Raw genomic sequence first — 9379 nt, forward strand, 5'->3', positions numbered from 1 at the left:
TTGGGTTGACGGTTGAACTCGATGATCTTAGAGGTCTTTTCCAACCTTAATGATTCTATGATTCTATGTTTTTCCATATGCAAAACTGTTGGCTGAAGCAAAAGCTAGCTAGAACTGGCTTTGAAGTAATGCCGACTAGAGAGTAATTTGTTATTTTTCATTTCTCAACAAAGCTTCAGTAGAAGTGCTATGCAGATGACAATATATATCAAATCCATTTTTCTACATTGTGATATATCTAATACTGCAACATTAAAAAATGGGTTGCATTTTCATGAGCTTCATAGTTTCCCAGACCAGAAAGGACTATTAAATCATCCAGTCTGGTGTCTTACATATTGCAGACAGTTAAATTTCAGTCAGTTACCCCTTTATTAAGCTGAATCCATTGCTTAATCAACCAACAGTTTATTCTGTAATCCTGGATTGGAAAAATCACAGAATCACAGATTAATTTAGGTCGCAAAGGATGTCTGAAGATCATCTAGTCCATTTCCCTGATGAAAGTATGTCCAGCTTGGGCTGCCTTCAGCTACTTTCACAAGGCCCCAGTCCTGCCCTTCTAGGCTTGTTATCAACTTGTTATAAGACCTTGGGACAGCAGCGGTATGGCTCTGTGGTACTTTACGGGTAGACGGGAACGAACTATGCCTCCATGCTCAGAGCTGATGTCGGCTCTGAATGAAGAGTCTTTGGCTACAGTTCGTAGGTGCGGACTGCGACACAGTGTATTCCACCTCTCAGCAAGACTTCTTCCAAACTTGTAAAACAGCCTGCAACATTGAAAGAGAATTCTGCTTCCAAGACATTTTGGTTGTTTTATTGAATTTTTAGGAAACCTCAGTAGTCGCTTGATTAAGAAGAAATAAAAGAATGCATAAGCCAATGTAAAAATTGTTCTCGAGAATTATTTCCTTGCTGGAGATAAGAGTGAGTTTCTCTTTTGTTAGACAAATACTTTAGGAGAGATTTGTTCCTAAACTAAACTAACCCCTCTCACTGGACAACCTGGAACTTTTCATAGCTCCTATATGGTCATAGTGCTGATGCTGGACTGAATAACATTTTTAGCAGTTACAAAAAACCCTTACATTCTTTTTTTAATTGTATTTTTTTGGGGAAGAGGTGGGCTAAATTCTTATGTGGTCAGACTTTTCTTTGAAAGCATGGTCCTTACAAGTTTTTTAAATTCCGTATCTCCTGGTGTGGTTTGTTATTCTCCAGGTTCTGTCTCTTAAGTGTTCCCTTTCATATACAAGTAATGAAACTAGTTTGGTTTTATCCACTATTGTAAGACATAAAAGCCTCATTTCACCTTTTGGGGATTTTCTCCATTCCGTAAAAATCGAAGCTTTATATAACAGTGTTAAAGCAGAAGAAAATCCCTCAACTCTCTTTAGTGGTCCTGTTCTCATTGAGTCAGTGAGCCTTCCACGCCTTTAAAAAGCCCTCTACTGTTTGTTGCTTTAGCATATACTTCCTTGATGCTCTCACTTACCAGATATAATTGTGTTTAAAATGAGTGGTTCATTTATCATTCACACTTGAACCTGTAAGGAATTCATACTGGTGCCTCTGGAACACCGTGGTAGTTCTGACAACAACTGAGACGTCTGTGACTTCAGTTCTGACCTAAGCGGGAGAAAATAAGGTGGGAAGAGTCCTCACAGGAAAAAAAGTATCCTTAGGTATGGAGGGGCGTGTAGGCAACTAGTGGATCAGGGTAACATTTTCAGTGTTTAATCCTTTACTTAGAAAGCCTAATCTTGACTGCAACGTTTTTTTCTAATTAGAAGACAATTTCAGATCTTCACTTCCTTAGCAAGAATTCTTAAAATGGTGCGGTCCCTTGATTATAATTATTTATTCAGACCCTTGATTATAATTATTTACAATAGAGTTTGCAGTGTATTACAGAAGCTCTACTTACAGACACAGTTATATTGGCAGCCCTATTAAAACCTTTGAAGACAAAAAGGTAAGTGGTACCTTCTTTTACCTTGTTCAAGACTTGCTTTTTTTATTATTTTGATAAACTTCTTGAGATTTAAGAGATTCCTTTAGGTGAAATCTTCATTTAGGAAACGAAGGAAAAACAAAAAACCTGCTGGGCCAACTTCCCAGACTTTTCTGTTTGGCAGACTCCAAAGGAAGAAGGTCTTTGGGTTGTTGTGGCTGTATTCACAAAGGGCATCACTACAGGGAATGCTGCATACTCCTTTTCAGCTATTGACCCTCCGAGTAGAATCCAAATCCTTTGTTAGGGCCTATAAAATGCAAAGACAGGATGACAGGTAAGTAGCTTTAACTGATAGATGTGATACATCTGGCAGATGTGTCCTTCATCCTACTGAATTAAGCCATTCAGGTGACACTGGCAAAGGATTGCTTACTGTTGTTTTCAATTCTGAAGGGGCTAAAGCTTGTAGGAGATGCTCAGCCCTTCTGAACACAGCAGGACTTCAAGCATGTAAGTATTTTTGCTAGCAAAATGTGTCTCCATGGTTAGATGGCATTGGAACGTTTTAAGATTTTGAGACACTAAGGCTTGAACTTATCTACCAATTCCTACCTGTGTTCTATCTTTTCTACATCTAACCTTAATTTTTAAACGTATTTATTGCCATACAGTATGTTCTGTCTTTACTCTTTGTATTTTACTCTCCTTACTAAAACTTAATTCCTGTTACCATAGTTTAGAATTTAGTTTTATATTTCTCGTTACTACCATTCTCACTAGCTGTCATAAACTGTTCTAGCACATACTTTGTATGACAGTAAAATTTGTTTCATTTCTCTCTTCCTTTTGAATAGTTACTTATTCATCTGCCAGGTGGAGCTTTAAGATTGTTTGGCAATTATAGCATATTCAAAATATTTAGTTTCCTCCAAGGTTTCTGTATTGGGTTTATGTGGCAAGGTTTTCGTAGCGGGGGGGCTGCAGGGATGGTATGAACACACCTTAAGCTATATTCATAAAGGAACAGAAAAAAACCTCAACTATTAAAAAAGTAGTGTCCTTTGTGGCAGCAACTTCTAAGTCAAATTCTACATTTCATCACTGCGGTAAGTACTTTGAGAGTCAACAACTCTGTTGTTGACTCTGAAGAAACATACTGTTTCTTCCAGTTTCTTCCAGTATGACTTAATTTTAACGAGTTTCATTGTTTCTTCCAGTATGACTTAATTTTAACGAGCTTGGTGATTTCATGTTATGTTCCCTACTCTTGAAAGTTTTCAAAATGCAGTTAAGAGAACTTCTACATCCTTTAGAAGATTCATCCCAGTGGCAGGAAACTTTCAATTAGGTTTTAAAAAATATGTCAATGAATGGACATGAAAGCAAGTGTTTGAGCCCTTCAGCTTACACTGGAGATCGAGCTTTTAAAAATGCAGTGTTTTATAAGCAGAATAATAATGGACCTACCGTCAAACACTTGATCAGCCAACAACTTTCAAATATTTGCATTTCTTTCATGTCTGAAAACCAAATATAGTAAGACTAAATACCTTACTGTTGTTTTATATTTTGAAAGGCAATGCTGTTTACAGGGTATGGACATTTAAGGACAAGCCTACTGGGCCAAACCAAATATCCATGTAGACCAATATCCTGTCATTAACTGCATCCATGAAGTGGATGCCTAAGAAGAAGTAGGAATGGGGTGGGCATATACTTTCGCCTAATAGTTTTGCAGACTTTTTGCACCTAGACAATCCTTTTCAGCTCAGGGACTTCCAAAGTCAGATACAGTTTCTGTGTACTCAGCCTCAATGTGCTTCTCTCTTGTGAACCTGCCCAGTCTTCCTTAGAACCAATATAAACTCTGAGCATCTGCAATGCCCTTTGGCAAGGAGTTCCACAGCTCTGTTGCCCATTGCAGTACTCATTTTATTGCTCTGAAACAGGATGCCACTAGCTTAATTTGAGGGTTTTTTAATTGGTTCTTGTAGTTCTTGCAGTAGAAAAGATGATGAACATCTGAGACATAGCCAGCCTTTCCATTACACTCACCATCTTGTACTTTTATCATATCCCTCCATGACATCTAAAGACATCTCTGACAATGTAAAATAGAGTACAGTGTAGAACTGGAGGACAACTGACTGGATTTTAGTTCTTAGAGTATGGGACATTAAAAAAAAAAAGAAAAAAAAAAGGCCTACTGGAACAGAAGTCCCAATTATATATTCCTCCTGGAAAGGTTGGCAAGGAAGGAAAACTTCTTCGTAACTATTGACTATAATTACTATAAAAATTAATAAGTATAGATAATAAAGACATTTCCGGAAACTGAATTACTGGAAAATCTTCTCATCTTTTGAATTTGACAAAACAGTATGGAAGGGGCTTCGTTACGTTACCTTTTGTGCAGTAATTTCTCATGGCACAAAATCACATTAAAGCTAAGGCTTTAGCTAATCTTCAACAACTCTAAGACTGAAACTGAAAGACTAAACAAACCCAACTCATAGATTGGCTTCATTTGACATTAGATGTGTAGCGTTTGAAATGCTGATGTCTTTTTTCAAGTTAAACACATTAAAATTGAAAGAAGAGACATTATCATCTTTAACATATATGCAACAGCAATGAAAAGAAAGCAGCTGCTGTTGTGGATCATAGTTACCATAGCAATGCATTCCCATAGTCACTTAGAGATTCATTTATAATAATAGCGGCTTTAGTAAAGAAGAATGCAAAAGTTGCCAATAGCATTCATGTGGTCTCCTGTATTCCAGATTTTCACTGTTTACAATAACTTTATTAACAAATGGACAGTCACCACTGCCTGTGAAGGAACACGATAAAGTAAATTAGAGGGTTCATTTTCAGTTCCTTTCTTCCAATCTGAATAATTACTTGTAAATAATCCTTTGAAATCAGTAACATCAGACCCAGGACAACTCACTAAAAGTCTAAGCCAATGTCCAGTCAATGATCTATTAATTTTGGTGCAGTCTTATCAGGTTCATACTTATATAAAATAATACAAAAAGAAGAATAACTTTCAGGGGCCCACAATTTCCACGCCATGAAAATTCTGATTACTATAAAATAAAACTTGCAGACTGATCATTGAGTGGCATATAGGAAGAAAGGAAAAAAAAACAACCCTAAACCCTCCCAGAAGACAAACCTGAAAATCCACGTTAAGCAATGATACATTTAAATAAACAGATGTATCAAATGCTATACAAGACTTACACATAGAACTAATTGAACAAAAGCAAGCTACACATAAAAGTAGCAAAATTCTGCACTGAAAGAAAAGATCTTATGTGTTTATGGTAAAACTACTGTGTGAAGTTTGAAGATGAAAACAAATAGTTTTCACTGAGAGATTTCAAAATTTCCACGAGAAACAAACTAAATAGACTTCACAGAATAACATAAGCACTGTCACCTTATTGTTACACCAATATAAAGAACATACTGCATGAAATCAGAATAAAAATAGATGTCGACTTTAAAGGACAAAAATAATGACCATCCTTAACCTATACTTGAAGATGCAAAGGAAGAGAAAGGAGACCTTAAAAATACTTTTGCAGATTTTGATATTCAAGTTCACTGCTATAATCAGCAAATGTGCGTATCATGATGATAAAGCACATTTGCTAGGACGTTGGTTCAGCAAAGTAACTTGTAACATTACTCAGCTGTTCAAAGCATGTAATACTTAGACAGCAATTAAAAGGAAGAAGAAATTGAGGAAAAACGCCAAATTACTCACGGCAAAAATTCTACAGAGCCAGTGTTTCTGTGTTATGCTGCTGCATGTACAGTATGTTACGTGCATAAAATTCAAACCAATTAAAAATTTGATGATTACTTATAAAAAATGTAACCTTCCTTTTTTTCATTTTTGCTTGCACTCTAAGCAGAAATGAGTATTGTACATAGACAATTTAAAACACCAATTTACTGCAATTGTTTATTGGTTAAAGAAGGACACTCCCTCCCACTTCTCATATGACAGGTTAACCTAAACCACCTTTTAGGCGTTATTTTTCCAGAACCGCAATACTAATTTCATTTTGCCGTACAGTAAGTGGTACAACATAGTAAAATAGATTTTGAACCTGCAGAAGGTAGAACACACAGCAGAGGTTATGCTACATGTCCTCAGACAACTGCAAACAGTGTCCCTCCCTCCTGGTCTCTAAGATGACCGGGATAGATGGTTGGCTGGATAGATGGTTTACACAGCCCAGCCATATATCCAGATTTCTTCAGATATGTTCTCTTTTCTGACAAGAGATCAAATTTGAAAGATGGCCGACGATATTGAACGTTTGCCGCAATCTGTGGATATCCCCCAACATAATAAAGATTCAGAAATCTCAGGCATGCCCAACTGCAGCCATTCCTGTGACACAGGCTTCTGAACTATGTGTAGGCAGTCAGTCTGATGCATGTGAACAGAAATATGTAAACTCTTGATTATAAAGGTGGAGAACTTAGAATTGTTCTTCCTGGCACATCTTTCAGACTTGCCTGGTTAAAGTGACAATGATCCCTATCTTGAAAGGTGATTCTGTGATTGGATGTGGGAATGAGTCTCCAGACAATTAAAAAAAAAGAAGGATGGTCCAGACTATTTTGCAGTGTCTGCAAGGATTTTGAGATAGCTGTCATTTTGGACAGCTCCTCATTCTGCAGTTTGAAATAGAAGAGCTCAGACTCAAGTGCCCTAGTAAGCCAGAGTCTGTTATCAGACCTTAACATAGAGTTGCTGGATTATCTTTTCATTCTAAACTGTTTAAATTCTGGGTGGTTGGAGAAGGATAGTCCAGACTATTTTGCAGTGTCTGCAAGGATTTTGAGATAGCTGTCATTTTGGACAGCTCCTCATTCTGCAGTTTGAAATAGAAGAGCTCAGACTCAAGTGCCCTAGTAAGCCAGAGTCTGTTATCAGACCTTAACATAGAGTTGCTGGATTATCTTTTCATTCTAAACTGTTTAAATTCTGGGTGGTTGTTTGCTTTCTCATGGAGAGAAAAGGCCTGGATCTATTCAAGTCTTCTTTCAAATCAATATACTAGATAATTTAATGTTGTGTAAGACGTCTCTGTAGCCATACAGTCTGTGATTTTCATGAAGCCTCTTGATGCCTCTGAAAAGAGTAAGAATATATTATGTCCTCTTACGTTAAAGGTCTATGCATTACTGCAACACAACATTGTTACGGGAGATGTAAAAAATCCATATATGGAGCCAGCAATAATAGGTAACTGTTAGGATGACACTTCATAACATACAGCAAACTGAGACCCTATTGCTGAGCTACGGCAAAGAAGCCCTCTGTAACTAACCTAACCTGCTATACATCAGAGAACTTCACACACTTGCGCTCCACTGATGGTCTGTATTTTCATTCCAGTCACTGGAATCTTTGATGAATTACATTGTCGTATATAATGAAGTCTTCACAGGAAAACTACTGTAGTTTATTTTGAAGCTTGGTCACAAGAAGGCAAGTCTAGAAAAACAGGAAATGCAAATATTGTAGTGCATTACCTTGTTTATTTTGCATTCCCCTGCACCTTGAAATGGATTCCCCTTTTCCCTTGAAATGGATCATTCACAAATCATGCTTTTTAAAAGTTACAAGACACATCTGTCATTCTCGCAGAATTAACCATTTTTTATTCAGTTGCTCTCCCTTCTTTGCTTTTACGTACCAACTTTGCCTCAGCTTTTTTTTTTCACTTTTCAGTCTTCCAAATGGAATCAGTTGCATCTTCCTTTCAGTCTCCTTTGTTTCTTTAAGCAGAATTTGTCAATCTGTGAAACCAAATTAGAGCCACACTGTATAAAAAGGTAGCCTCCACCTTCCTTTATCCCTCAGAAACAACCCCCCAGTCTCCAATGAATACCAATGAAACCTGAAATTTATGTAGCTCATATGCAACTTTTATGTAACTTGGAACAAGTTTTCTGATCTGTTTAGCAACAGCAGATTTATTTATTTGTTTATGGATTTGCAATGTCAAATGCTTTAAGAACACTACATTGTTGTTGGAAAAGCATATTAGTTAAACTATTTAAAAGATTCTTTGTACTTTAAAACGACGTTTTCATCTAGTAAATATTCTCTTCATATTCAGAAGGATCAAGTTGTTTCGCTATAACTGAGCAAATGAGAAAGCCTGAGAAATAAGCAATGTAGAAAATAAACATTAATTCAATATATTTGTTTATATTTGGATTTGTTAGTGACTTAATAAGTTACAGACTAAATATTGTTAGATGAAAAAACACTACCAGCATGTAAAGAAGACCAAACATGTCTGGCTACTGACTTTGGAGTTTACATCCAGCAAAAAAAATCAGTTCCGCTTTCAGGATCTATTGTTATTATCTGAAACGTGGCATCAAGCAGTGTGCCCACAAATGAAGACTTAAGGATGACTGTATGTATTTGTTATGTGTATATATTTATTTTCTAACAAAACCAGTGGCTTGTAGACTAGAACTCGCTGATTGGATGATTCGTCCCTACAAACAGCGTTTGACACGGCACGTTGAATGAGATACGGTCATGCCCGATATGCACCAAGAGGCGCAGGCTCACTGTACGCATTCAACAGCGACAAAATCTCAGTACGATGGATTCTTTAAGCTGTTTTTATACATATAAATGCCAAAACACTGTACATAGGGAGATAAGTACACGCTAATGGAAAAAGACAAATGCATTTCCAATATTCTAGATACTAAGCGCTTAAATTTATATATCATGGAAATGAAATAACTGGAAATTATCCAGTCTGCTACACTTCTTCCCCCAACGATCATATTCCCTACTGCACTTTTGAGACTGAACAGGCAAGATGAAGGTTGTCTTTAACTTGGGAGACTACAGGCTCACTTTAAGAAAAGCAGTATTGCAAGAACTAAGACTTTCACCTGTTTTTCTTCTTAATCTCTTCTTCCCTGTTCTGCGTTAGTTTTTTTTTTTACAGAATGGTTCTTAACCTGTGGCAGGAACATCGACACGGAGATTGTGAAGGCAGTCTGCACAGCACGCTACATTCTCCGTTCAGCTGACTGGATGGCTGCAACCTGCAGGTTCTGCCCTCCAGGTTCGGGATGGGATGAACGCGTTCCGAAGGCCCAGGTGTAGCGGTCCCACCATAAAACCGAGTCGTTATCAAACACACCAACTGCCCGTGCCAGCACTGGAACCTGAAACTGGAAAACCTGCCCTGTGACCCCAGCAAACCGAAGCGGTTTGCGTACCGGTGTTTACCGCTGTCAGTTGTTTGTAAACTACAGTCTCGTATGAAGCGTTTTGCACGAACCTCAGTTCTGTGCTGCTTTCCTGACGAAAAGCACCGTAAACCGGGCACGAAGGGCAGGCCTCCGGCC

Source organism: Aptenodytes forsteri, unplaced genomic scaffold, assembly GCF_000699145.1.
Source record: "Aptenodytes forsteri isolate BGI_AS27 unplaced genomic scaffold, ASM69914v1 Scaffold184, whole genome shotgun sequence".
Lineage (NCBI taxonomy): Eukaryota > Metazoa > Chordata > Aves > Sphenisciformes > Spheniscidae > Aptenodytes > Aptenodytes forsteri.